This window comes from Pelobates fuscus, chromosome 2 (assembly GCF_036172605.1).
Source record: "Pelobates fuscus isolate aPelFus1 chromosome 2, aPelFus1.pri, whole genome shotgun sequence".
NCBI classification, from domain to species: domain Eukaryota; kingdom Metazoa; phylum Chordata; class Amphibia; order Anura; family Pelobatidae; genus Pelobates; species Pelobates fuscus.
In genome coordinates this window covers 309046995-309061166 of record NC_086318.1, presented here as the reverse complement: position 1 = coordinate 309061166, position 14172 = coordinate 309046995, and the positions used below count along the sequence as shown (strand labels likewise).

Sequence of the window (14172 nt, the reverse complement as noted above, 5' to 3'; positions counted from 1 at the left end):
ATGTAAAACCAGCGTTCACGAATGGTAAAATACATTAAAAGCTTTACACGATGGAGCCTGAAGGACTTTACACAAATAAAGGTCAAGTATGCATGCTATAGAAAGGAATATATGGACCAAAACAAGATGCAAGAACGTGGAATGAAAAAGTATGTGACATTCTTATAGAACAAAACTTAATTCAGGGTAAAGGGGACACATGTCTATTCATCAGACAAAGACAAGGAAAACTGACTTATCTACTAGTTTATGTAGATTACATGATCTTGTGCAGCAAAAGACGAAAGGACTGTACAGAGATTGTTAAAGAGATTGTTGCAAAATTGAACAAAGAAGCAAAAGTAAAACTTAGTCTTTTATCTCGGACTGAAAGCTGAAGGAGTTAACAACGGCAGCTATCTTCTCAGTCTAAGGCCCAAAGTTATAGATTTAATAGAGTTTATGAATTTCAAGAAAGCCAATGCTGTAGCTTCACCCATGTGAACAAACTTCTTTGCAGAGACCGATGCAAGTGAGACCTTACTCAATAATGTCAGGGTTATTAACTAGAGTGAGAATTCAAAGTGAGTTTAACCCCTTACGGACACATGACATGTGTGACATGTCATGATTCCCTTTTATTCCAGAATTTTGGTCCTTAAGGGGTTAAAGCCAGAGTGGTTGAAAGTCCTGAGTATCCAATCCCATAGGCCCTCAAATCTGGGAGTAGAGAATTGCTCACCAAAAAGGAGTAGTTGGTACGGGACAAAAATTGCACACAATAAATGAGGGTCTTTGACACAGTAGTTTTCAAAGGAGGTTAAGTCTCATCCCATGAGATGTCATAAGAAGTGCGATAGGTGAGAATAGTAGAAGCAATTAAGGGGTACAGGGAACTGATCATATGCCAGGGAAGTCAGAGGCTGTAATGTGCCATGAAAGAGGAGGTGACAGACAAGTATAGGGGTTTCAATTCCCATAATGGCGAAATCCGCTTCTTGTTCCTCTGCCGGTAAGTTCAGGTTATTTAGTATTGGCGTTGGTGGGCCAGGGATCAAGTAGACACCACGGAGAACCAGTACTAAACTGGAGGGTGGCTCCAATAAAGGTAAGAGAGATATATTGTGATGGAAGCAGGTTATCGACAAGAGGCAAAGAATGATCAAGAGGTCTCTACACCCTGAGTATTCTAGGCTGCTAGTATGACTGCTGTCCCAAGTTGGATGGGCTAATGTAGAGGATCACTTTGAAATTAAATGTGCCACAACAGAGGGGCCTGCAAGTAGATGTAAGGAGAAATTTGACACAAACTGGGAAAACAGCTCCCACATTCTTTTTATACCATAATTACTGCAATAAGCTGTGGTGGTTATGATGCTTAAAAATCCATTTGTTTATTTCATAATTAGTGATGCTAGTCTTAGTCCAGCCAGGCTGAAGGAAAATGTTTTAAAAAGAAGAAAAAATCATTGGCTCACTTACTGTGCATCGAAATGGGAAACTATTAACTATTTGTAAAAAAACTTGTAAAAACCACATGCTCACTATAGCACCATTCCATTCATTACATCCTATACCACTATGTATTTCAAGAATGTAAATAAAATCTTTGTAGTGAAACAATAAAAGGCATGAAACTAGTATTTAAGCATGAGTGATGCATTTTCTAACATTACATAAGCTGCACATGAACAAATTATGCTTATACTAAAAAATGTTAAGGTCATTTTCTAAACCATAATTTATTAAAGAGTACAGGGAGCATTACGGAGACCGTACAATATTCAGTCCTTGACATGTGCTACTTTCATAAAATATTAAAAATATGGTAAGCCATCACAATGGCTTACACTCTTCTAACTATTTCATGTTCTTTCATGGTAGTCTAATACAATTTTATTTTTATAACTATATGTTTTGTTCCACTCTACACTTTAAAATGTCAGTAAATGAAAAAGTTATCATTATAAAACACTTAATCATAGTCTATTTGTGATCTACATGCAGTTATTATGCACTACATAAAAGAGTTAAGCATTTACTTAATAAAAAATATATCCCTACTGAAGTTGAAAATTATGTACAAGGTTGGATTAGGAGTCCTTTTTTTGCAACCATGCTTCATTAGTTCAACTATGTATACTTATATCAGTTTCCACCTCATTTCCTATCGGGTTTTTAGAAGAAAAACTAAGCATCACGTTTATTTGAGACAGAACAATACAGCAATATTGTATGCAGATTACTCTTCAGGGATACCAAACCAAATACAATTATGTTAAAGGAACACTATAGGATCAGGAACACAAACATGTATTCCTGACCCTATTGTGTTAAAAAACACCATCTAGCCCCCCTGGCCTCCCTTGCCCCACAAAATATTCCAGTCTGCTGGTGCTGGCTCTGTCTCTGATCTGCCTTCTTGGCTTACATCATCAGAAGTGGTGATCTCAGCCAAACACAACACTTTCCCATAGGAAAGCATTGGATTGGCTGAGCTTGTCAAGGAGGCAGATCAGGGGTAGAGCCAGCACAAGCCAAACACAGCCCTGGCCAATCAGCATCTCCTCATATAGATGCATTGAAACTCTGAGGAAAGTTCAGCGTATCCATGTAGAAGGTAGGGACCCTGAATGTCAGTGTGATTTATTTTTCAATTAAGGAGAACGATACATATACAGACACTTTGAAAACAAAATGTTTATAGTGAAACACATTAGTGCATATTACCACTATTTGTTTCTCTACTACACCACCGTTTTTTCCTTTGTTGGTTTATGTCCTCCATATTCAACTCACCCGGAACCATTGGCGGATCCAGGGGGGGGGCAACGGGGCAATTGCCCCCCCCGAGATTCCCCCCGGCCGGCTAGTGCAGGGCTGGCATTGCCCAAGTGCCAGCCCTGCAATGTGCCTGCGGACCGGGAAGAGAGATCAGTGATCTCCCTCCCCGGTCCGCAAGCACTGTGCTGGCAGCCGGCAGGAGAGTGAGAGAGGACCCGGCAGGAGCTCAGCCTGCAGCTCCTCCGGGTCCTCCTCTCACTAGCATGGAGCGTTGCCGCGGTAACCACGGCAACGCTCCAAATCTCGCGAGAGTGAACTCTAGCCCTGGAGCGCGGGCTAGAGTTCACTCTCCCCACCTGACCACCAGGGAATCACACTGGGACCACCAGGGACGGAGAAATGTCCCCCCTCCTCCTCCTCAATAAAGGTAAGAAGGGAGGGGGGACATAAATATATTCATTTTATTAAATACATTTTTTTTTTTATTAAAAAAACCTCCCTTCCCTCCTCCCCCAGTACACACACTGCCCCACAAACACACACTGTCCCCATACACACACTGACCCCTTAAAAACACTGACCCCATAAACACACTGACCCCATACACACACTGACCCCATACACACACTGACCCCATAAACACACTGACCCCATACACACACTGACCCCATAAACACACTGACCCCATAATCACACACTGACCCCATAAACACACTGACCCCATAAACACACTGACCCCATACACACACTGACCCCATAATCACACTGACCCCATACACACACTGACCCCATACACACACTGACCCCATAAACACACTGACCCCATACACACACTGACCCCATACACACACTGACCCCATAATCACACACTGACCCCATAATCACACTGACCCCATACACACACTGACCCCATACACACACTGACCCCATAAACACACTGACCCCATAATCACACACTGACCCCATACACACACGTCCCCATAATCACACTGACCCCATACACACACTGACCCCATACACACACGTCCCCATAATCACACTGACCCCATACACACACTGACCCCATAAACACACTGACCCATACACACACTGCCCCAAAAACACACACTGACCCCATAAACACACACTGACCCCATAAACACACTGTCCCCATACACACACTGACCCCATAAACACACTGACCCCTTAAAAACACTGACCCCATACACACACTGCCCCACAAACACACACTGTCCCCATACACACACTGTCCCCATAAACACACTGTCCCCATACACACACTGACCCCATAAACACACTGACCCCATAAACACACTGACCCCATAAACACTGTCCCCATACACACACTGACCCCATACACACACTGTCCCCATACACACACTGTCCCCATACACACACTGTCCCCATACACACACTGCCCCCATACACACACTGCCCCCATACACACACTGCCCCCATACACACACTGTCCCCATACACACACTGCCCCCATACACACACTGCCCCACAAACACTGTCCCCATACACACACTGCACACCCATACACACACTCCACACACACACACACAGACACATACAGTGCCGTACACACACTGCTGCCCCCCATACACGCATTGCCCCACACACACGACCCCCCCCATACACACACTGCCCCACACATACATACAGTGCCTCCCCATACATACAGTGCTCCCCATACACACACTGCCCCACAGACATACAGTGCCCCCCATACACACACTGCCACCCTCACACACACACTGCCCCACACATACACTGCCCCCTAACACACACACTGCAACCCTGAAATACACTGCCGCCCTTACGCACTCACACACACTTTACCGCTCACACACACACTGCACCTTTCACACACACCACTTCTCCTATGCCCTATATCCCAGCAGACCCCAGGTAAGTTGTCAAACTGTTCTTAAACGGTATGACTACTTACTCTGGGGTGGGATCCTGGCACTACTGGCACCATAACTACTACACTGAGCTGTAGTGGTTATTGTGCCATGATTATTTATTTAAATAATCTACAAGTGCCCCTCCCGAGATCAGGCTCTGGATCCGCCACTGCCCGGAACATTTGAGTAACTCCACCCATCACCATTTCACACTATATTGTGAATTGTCCAGGGAAGGGAGGGTGGGTTTTCTTGCCCAATCTAATCGACCAACCTACTTCTGAACGCTTAACCATTTTTCTTCTCTTTTTCAATTGATGTTTTTCTGTTTTATTAAAGAAACACTCCAAGCATCATAACCAACCAATACAGTGTATTCTGACTTCTTACCTAATGACATCAGGTGTCACTCTTTACCTCCACTACAGCTAAATAAGAGACGGAAGTTTCTGCGTAGGAGTTTCCATTAGGAGTTTGTGTTAAGCTAGGTTATGAGACATCGTACATTTTTAAATATATATATATATATATATATATATATATATATATATATATATATACTATCCAACTCACAACTGTCTAATAAACATCTAGAGGCAGAGAGACACGATAAATTGAATGTATTAATTTTAAAAGATATACAAACATTTCTGTGCCCTACAATCTCTAGGATATACATATTATTATATTATTTATTTGACCGACATGGTCTACCCAGATGTGAAAGGTTAGCCTCTGTTGGCCTTCTTTGTGAATGTGAAAAAATGTCAGCTCTATGTATATTAGCAATGCTATCCAATAGCTGACATCATTGCAACTCTAGATGCACTGCCTGATTTCTGGGGCAGGCTGAACTAAAGAATGAGCTACAGCATGGCATGATAAGTTGGGACCACCCTTAATGGTGACTCTGCACTCATATCAAACAGTGATCAATCACACATAAATGCATTCCATATAGATCACTCATTCTTTGAGAAGGTAACGCCGGCAAGCATTTGGTTCTATTATCTAGTGCTGGGATGAATGTATTATTGACTTTTAAATCTCCAAAGCAAGCTAGGTTGTAGTCTCTGGAAATATTTGGAGTAGTAGTGCATTTATGCCAATCAATAAAATCCCTCTCTTATATAGATTGTCTGCTGTTTATCAACAGCAGTGCTGAGGGCAGTTTAACTAATTCAATCCCACAATGGCAAGCAACTCATATCTGGCATTAAAAGGGTAGATGACTGACCTCGGGGGTGTTACTAGGTACAGAAGCATCGAGGGCTTCAGCCCAAAAGAAACCTTATTAACCCTTACATTGACAGACAGGTGGGGGTATGTTATAAAATATCCCCACCTTTCTATGCTATGTCCCCTCCTCGATAGCCATGAACAGTGTGCTTCTGATGCTCTCTAGCATCTCAATGAACGCATAGCTAGGTATTGAATGTGATCCCGCAATACTAGTTAACATGCAGCTAGTAATCAAAGTGGCAGGCAGCAAAGTTATGTCCCCCAGCACCTCGTTTCACAGCCACTTGGGGGCATCACCTACTCCCCCTTACGTAGCATGGTGGAGATTTATATTTCTTACTATAATTAGCTTTGAAAAGCAGCTGCCGGATGTCTTATTCAACAAAATAATAATCATCATCATCATCATCATCATCATCATCATCATCATAATAATAATAATAATAATAAACACATATCCTCTTTCCCCTTCCACCAGCTGTAGAGATATCGGGTAAATAGCCCTAAATCAGGGGCTTCAACCCCTCAAAGCCTCCCCCAGCAACAGTTACAGCTGACCTATGTAAGCAGACACTCCAGATGTGTGGGATGTGTCACTCCAATATTACACCTGTGGCAAGTAAACCTTTCAATTCAACCGGAGACATTTAAACCAGATAAGTTAAGGATTTAGTAGGCTGTTATCTGTTACCTATGCATCTTAAGTTTATAACATCCTTAAGAAGGAAGGAAGAGTCAAGATGTCTCTATGGCTCGGTCTCTCTCTCTCTCTCTCTCTCTCTCTCTCACTCACTCTCTCTCTCTCTCTCTCTCCATATTTATATCTTTTTATGAGTATGTATGCCTTCTGTACATATCTAAACTGTGTCTCTTTTTCCAGATTTACAACTACATTCAGTGTTAACAGGTTTATGACAGAGCTCTGTCACTTCTTATTTCTACATGCTTTCTTTGCTGCTCATATGGTACACACATTTATGTGAAAAATAAAAATTGAACTCATATTAAATACGAAAATATAACACATTCTCAATACCCACTTGGGGCTGCACATTGCAAATATTACAACAGATCTCCATGTAATATTCCGTCAACAATAATGTAATTCTCAATAAAATAAAAAAGAAACTATCACCATAGCCACTTCAGCTTATTGTATGAGTTATGGTACTAAAAGCTTATTTAAAGTAGTTAACAAAAGAAAGTCGTTTCACCAGCACCCAAAGCCCACCCACTCTCCTCATTACCCATCCAAAAGTGTTATATGGGTTAATGGTAGTTGACCATGCTAAATTGCCTTTATCATATATTTAAATCCTGTGACTGTCTAACCTGTACAAATATGTTAGCCAGAAAACAATGAGGTCAAAATGTATCATTATCATGACTGAAAGTGTGCTTTCCGTGGCAGACAACCTCCCAGTTTGATAAAATCTGGAGTCATTGCACCCAAAGCTTGTATGATAACTTCTACAATAAGCTGCATGCTATATGGCTGTGAACTGTCCCTTTAAATCTAAAATACCCAATGACTGAAAATATGTCTCTATAATTAATATCATGTAATTATAGCTGAATCAGTCAGCATTATATGGATTCCTAAACAGTCCGGCAAGAAACTATAAATCATGTAGTCCCAGTTGCACTCCCTCTAGGCAATATAGCAATATGCATTTACCATATTTCTGTACAAACTGTTTATTGTGGCTGTAATAATATCACACAAAATCTCTCTATGTTTAGCAAAACTATTCCAATTTTAGAACAATTGTGCCCCAATATGATGACCGCTTTCAATATTTCCCGGCATGCTCGTTTTCTTCTGATTGATGTCTTTTTAAATATTAATGTACGGATAAAGAGTGTACAGCAGTTATTGGGAATCGTGTACCCATAAATATTGTCATTGGCTGGTTACATCTAAATGCACTGGCCTGTAAAGTTTATTTGTCTTAGCGTAGCATAAATCCTGCTCAAGCTCTGTAGTATATATTTAATTTCTCTGGTAAACAATGTGGAACACAAAATGAGCACTCATTTTAGCATAACTACTGCAAAGAGATAGCAGGCATTAACCATTTTGTTGCCAGAGGCATCAACAAATAAACTCTCACAGATATCTTTCCAAGTATTAAAAAGATCAAGCTAGGGACGTAATAACAGTAATAACAGCCTGAACTACTACAATAACACCCCCAAAACAATATTAAAAAAAAAGAAATAAATACTTTAAATATATAAAAAATATAAATGTATATATAAATGAAACCAAGGATGGCTAAATATATATATATATATATATATATATATATATATATATATATAATGTGTATATACGTATATTCTAATTTGTGTCTGTCTAGCCACAAACATATACGAGCAGGTATATATATATATATATATATATATATATATACATACATATGTTTTATGTATGCACTCACCCATGGTCAGTGATAGTCAGAAGTAAAATATCCATTTGATTGGATTATATTTTTTATATATATATATATATATATATATATATATATATACAGACATTTAGTTGTATACATGCAGGTATACGTATATATGTATATATGTATATATATATATATATATATATATATATATATATATATATATATATGTATATATATATATATATATATATATATATATATATATATATATATATATATATGTAGGGCAATTATTTCACATGTGTACATTTAAGGTTATTATATTTCAAACATTTGCAAGGTGCATCCTGTAAGATCAAAGCTTTAACAATCCCATGAACAATATATGCCTCTATAACTATGATTGTATTTAAAATGATCTAGTAATGATTACAAATAAAGAAACACACAAGGCAGCAGGATGAGGAGTTCATCCAAGTGCTGAGAAATCTGTCACCTTCACACAGCTGTCCTGGTAAACGCTCACTTTACCTTCTGCAATGATTCTGCCATTTCACTAGCAGTCACAGCACCTGGGCTGTCTCTCCAAAAGTATAAAGAAAAACAAAATCCCCTTTAAAACGGTCACAAGATACCCAACTGGCAGAGACACTTGCAACATTGTAACGATTCTGTAACTCTGGTCAATCTCCAGCAACGTAAAAATTGCAGCAGCATAAAATATAATAATACCCTCTGCTTGAAGGGTTCTATGGTTTCTGGATTCTCTTAATTCTCTACGTTCTATTTTTTATTTTTATTTTAAATCATCATTATTGTTCTGCCAAAATTCTGACAGATCACACAAGGACTCAGCACAGAGTAACTGCATGCACCCTCTAGGTAGGGTATCACTTACCAGCAGTCCTTTAAGTAGCACAGAGTGGAGCTACAGCATATGCCTGGTGCTGTTACCGCAGTAGCTGCTGTATCCTATGAAGATGCTGATCTCAGTGTACACGAGGAAGGACTGAGTGGAAATGCTGAGCTGTGACACACACACAGGAGCCAGGGCTCAGGATTCGCTCTGTGCACATCCCTGGGAGACAGAAGCCAGGTGCAGGGTACACTCCCGCACAGAAGCGCAGGCACGTCACTCAGATAGCAATATAGCACACAGGCAGCTCTCCAAGCAAGCCATTGTCACTGGCTGCTAGCAGACTTGGAGGGAGGAGGTGCCTTTTCCCATGTAAGCCACTCTCAGAGTGTCATATTGTACCTTACCCGAAGTGAGGAAACTTCAGGGAGCACATTGCATGATCCCCTGCCTTTAGATACAGAGGAGTAAAATGCTTTTTCTACAATCCAGCAGTGAGGTGGAGAATATTTTTCTAAAACTAAATATACATTTCTGTACTTTTTTTTTTTTTTTAAAGAATGGAATCTTTGAGACTTCAAATTAAATGTTCTTATTTTATTTTTATTTTTTATTATATGCTAACTGCATGCACAAGGCGATGCATCACTGCATAGTGTGTGCAAATCAATGTGTCATTGCAATATATAGGAACTAAGACATTCTACAGCATTGAATATGTTGCATAAAGGTTAGAATAATATTTAGAGTCAAATTGGAAATATTAGAATGGAGAGATTAGATGGGATAATTCACTAAACTGATCATTCACCAACTAGTGAGGTGACAAATGAATAGCAACATTTAGGCTAAATAGATGATTTGGAGAAACATATTTATTTTAAAATGTTGACAAATGTGGAATTGAAAACAACAAACAGTGCATGCTTTCTATAATGTTATATTAGTAAGAATCCCAAGTATTTGCAGTTTCATTTATATCGATGCAGGGCCCAACAATATGCTCTATGCATTAATCCTGAAAAACAAGAGTGGGGTTTAAGGTTAGGGGGTTTAGGTTTATAGCGGCACTGTCAACCTCCTCCCCCCCTCCTTGGAAAATGAGTATATCATTAAGATAGAATGTTCATGAATTATTCAATTTGACTGTGTTGGAATTAAGCTGAAAATCCTACCTAGTTTTGAGATATACTGCGACAAAGTAGGGATTACTTCACATAGTTACATAGCTGAAAAGAGACTTGCGTCCATCAAGTTCAGCCTTCCTCACATATGCTTTTGCTGTTGATCCAAAAGAAGGCAAAAAAACCTAGTCTGAAGCGATTTTTCGGTGTATATTTTCTCTGCCTGACACTTCTAGACACTGGGTGGAGCTACCGCCATCTAGAAGTTTCAAACCCTTCAGCCGTCATCAGTAGCGGCTGCAAGGAATTTACTCTGTCTTTTGAGGATAAAGTGGTCTTGTGGGATCATTTATAGCCCTTATTGCTGTACTCTCACGTATGTGAGAGAGTACAGCAGTGACGGCTCCTGGAGCTGTAGCGACAAGAGATGGTGAGGACCCGCAAGAAGAAGATGGCCGTTCCCGCAAGGGACACTTAAATAGTACTTACCTTTACCTGCATCCCCTGGCAACCAGAACCCCTGCTGTGATGTTATCGTCGGAAATCTTTGCAAATTCCGCTTTAAGTGGCATTTTGTGTTAGGAGGACTTAATGTTAGCAGATTCACATGTCTGAACATCACAGAAATTGCAGTCATCACTAAGACAGGTTCCCCTAATCTTAAATTCACCTTAAATCTAACTTCTAACAAGTCCCTTAAATCCAACCCTCTAACCCTAGGTCCCCCTGAGGTTAAACATTCACTATTCCCCACCCCTAAATAAACATCCCCAAATCCTAATCCCTTCTTAATGTCCACTAACTATAAGTACCCTCTTAGCCTACATATCTCCTAACCTTATGCAACCCAAACCCTCATTTTATGGAAATAGAAAAGAAACTAGAAGGAAGGTAGCACCAATAATAAAATAGTATATATAAAATATAAAAGTGTATTTAAATAATTTAACTAAATAAAAAGTCCAACCAAATTGAAATAAAATTCAACTTGTAGGGGAACAGCCCAAATCTTGATAAAGGTTGGTGTCTTATATGGAGTTCTGGGTCATGTATGGCTTGGAGTCCAAGTGTCCATATGTAGAAAAAACAACAGAAAGGATCCAATAGTACAGTATGTTCCAGAGATTAAGACTCTGCAAATAACAAATAGGTCCTACTCACATTTACAGGAGCAAAGGTAGAAGAAAAAATCTTCTACACCGTATTTCACCTCTTGAAGGCTTTGTCAAGTAGAGATAGATCCATCTCTACTCACCTCTCAAAGTGTTTATCAAATAGAGATTGACCTATCTCTACTTGAGAAACCCTTTGAGAGGTGAAACGCGTTGTAGACGATTATTTTAATTTGTTTTATTAATAAAGGATTATTGGCTATTTTTATACAACATTTGTACCATACTCCTTTTATTTATTTTAATCAACTGCCAGGCATCCTGATTATCAACTCCAGTGAGGACCTCACCAAAGAATCCAGGGTGGGGATCATACCGCCTGCGCCCTATACATTGAGCATATACCTTTATTACTCCTGAGTTTCATATATACAGAGAGCACTATTTTCCTCTATTTTTTTAGCTGTTTTATATTACCCTGGGCTCCTTCAACGGCACCACGCTTCTGGACCAAAGAATTCCACCTACCCATATCCTAGAAGTGGGGATAATACCACTCTTCGCTGTTTATACCAGAGCTGGCCTTAGCTCAGGTAAATGTAAGTAGAACCTATTTGTTATTTGCACCTATTTGTCTTAATCTCTGGTACAGTACCATTGGATCCTTTCTTTTGTTTTTTCTACATATGCACACTTGGACTCTGAGCCATACCTAGAACCCCATATAAGACATCTACCTCTATCAAGATTTGGGCTGTTCCCCTACAAGTGGTATTTTTTTTTCAATTTGGTTGGACTTTTTACTGTGGACTTTTTATTTTATTTTATAATACACTTTTAGATTTTATGTATACAATTTTATTATTGGCGCTACATTCCTTATAGTTTCTTTTCTGTTTTCATAACTAATTAGGGTTTGTGAGGGAACCCTATTCCTTTAGGTGTGCTGCCTTTGCAACATTATCCTTTGTGGTTTTGTTAGCGCTGATCCTTTGTTTTGTTATGTTAACCCTAATTTTCTCCTTATTCCCACATAATGTTAATGGTGCTGTAATAATGATGTTCTCTTTTTAATGCAGAACTATTTCAGTGATGCGGATGCGGAGCATCTTAGATGTGTCATTTCTACAGGTTTAGTTTACTAGTAAATTAAAAGATAAGAGATCGCAAAAAAAAGAAAATAAGGTAAAATAAAACAGTAAGTAAAAAAGTACACTACAACAAATTAGGTTAAAGCTGCCAGCTACAATAAAAACCTTAGAAAATATGGACAAGAAATAAAATAAAATTAGTATCAACGCTTAGTAGATATTTCCTTATTATCCAAATGTAGGAAGCAACACAAAATGCAATAATATTATAGTTAACTTGAAAGTTCCAATATCAGTTTAAGAAAGGATATGTCCAAATGATTTCAGGAATTTGTAACTGTTGCAAGATAATCTGTACGTTCTGCAATCGAAGTCTGTTTCATTTAATGCAGCTTAGTATCCCACCTAGAGAGATGAGTGTCTGGTAATTCTCATATAGATGCCTGTACAACTTCTTGTATGCTTGATTTAAACAGTCCCGCTCGTCCTCGGAGAAGTAAACGGCCACTTCCTCAAACTCAAATTGTTCCTGCCTGGAGACACAGTCCGTTTAGTGAGCACTCACACTCCACACTGAGAATAGTTTAATAGTACACTGAAAATCAACCATTTTTTGCAGAGATAACGAATAGATACATTTCTTTTAAAGCCTGACTAATTTGGGCTAAATTTGACAAATCAATTATCAGCTCAAGACAATTCTCTATTTAGTCATGACATTCAGAAACTGTTTGATAGACAGAAACAATCCAATAGCAGGGGTATTAAGAGTCCTATCCAAGAGACAAGTGCGTATAAGGTGCAGATAACTGAGTGTACATGACAAATGCAGTAGTTAAAAAGATACTGTGTGTTGTGTGTAGACATAATGGAATTAGGAAACTTAAGGCCTGTAGAATGAACAGGGTGATTGAATGCAAAGTGAATTTCAAATTGAAGCTCAAAATAGATGAATCAGAAACATCCTCTAATTCAGCAATACTAAGTTCAGCTTCTTTCAACTTAAAGGGACACTATAGTAACCAGAACAACTACAGCTTATTGAATTTGTTCTGGTGAGTAGAATCATTACCTTCAGGCTTTTTGCTGTAAACACTGTCTTTTCAGAGAAAATGCAGTGTTTACATTACAGCCTAGTGATAACTTCACTGGCCACTCCTCAGATGGCTGTTAGACATCCTTCCTGGGTCATGGCTGCCTAAAATGCATCCAAACATTCAGTTTCTCCACCCTCTGCATGCAGACACTGAACTTTCCTCATAGAGATTCATTGATTCAATTTAATTGGCTAGGGCTGTGTTTGACTCATGCTGGCTCTGCCCCTGATCTGCCTCTTTGTCAGTCTCAGCCAATCCTATGGGGAAGCACTGTGATTGGATCAGACTACCACATGTCAGCAGACTGCTTGTTTTTCTGAGTCTAACAGCATGCAGATTTACAGCTTCAGGCTTGAATACAGTAAGATTTTTACTATATTTATGGAGGTATGAGGGGCCCAGGGGGGCTAGATGGTGGTTTTAACCCTGTAGGGTCAGGAATACATGTTTGTGTTCCTGACCCTATAGTGATCCTTTAAATGTGAAATTCACTTTGAATTCTCACTTTAGTGAATAACCCTGTGTAAAATAATGGAGAGTCACATTTCACATCATAATAAGTGAGAGATATA

At 39.3% G+C, this 14172-nt stretch overlaps 1 protein-coding gene across 1 annotated transcript in view; it reads right to left on the bottom strand.

The window, feature by feature from the left end:
* The window catches only part of HS3ST5 (heparan sulfate-glucosamine 3-sulfotransferase 5), a 255286-nt gene extending 245796 nt beyond the window's left edge, over positions 1 to 9490 (bottom strand). Inside the window, exon 1 of the mRNA XM_063441283.1 lies at positions 9219 to 9490. The gene's annotated coding sequence lies outside the window, so the exon portion shown is untranslated. The remainder of the gene's footprint in view (positions 1 to 9218) is intronic.
* Positions 9491 to 14172: the final 4682 nt, after the last annotated feature.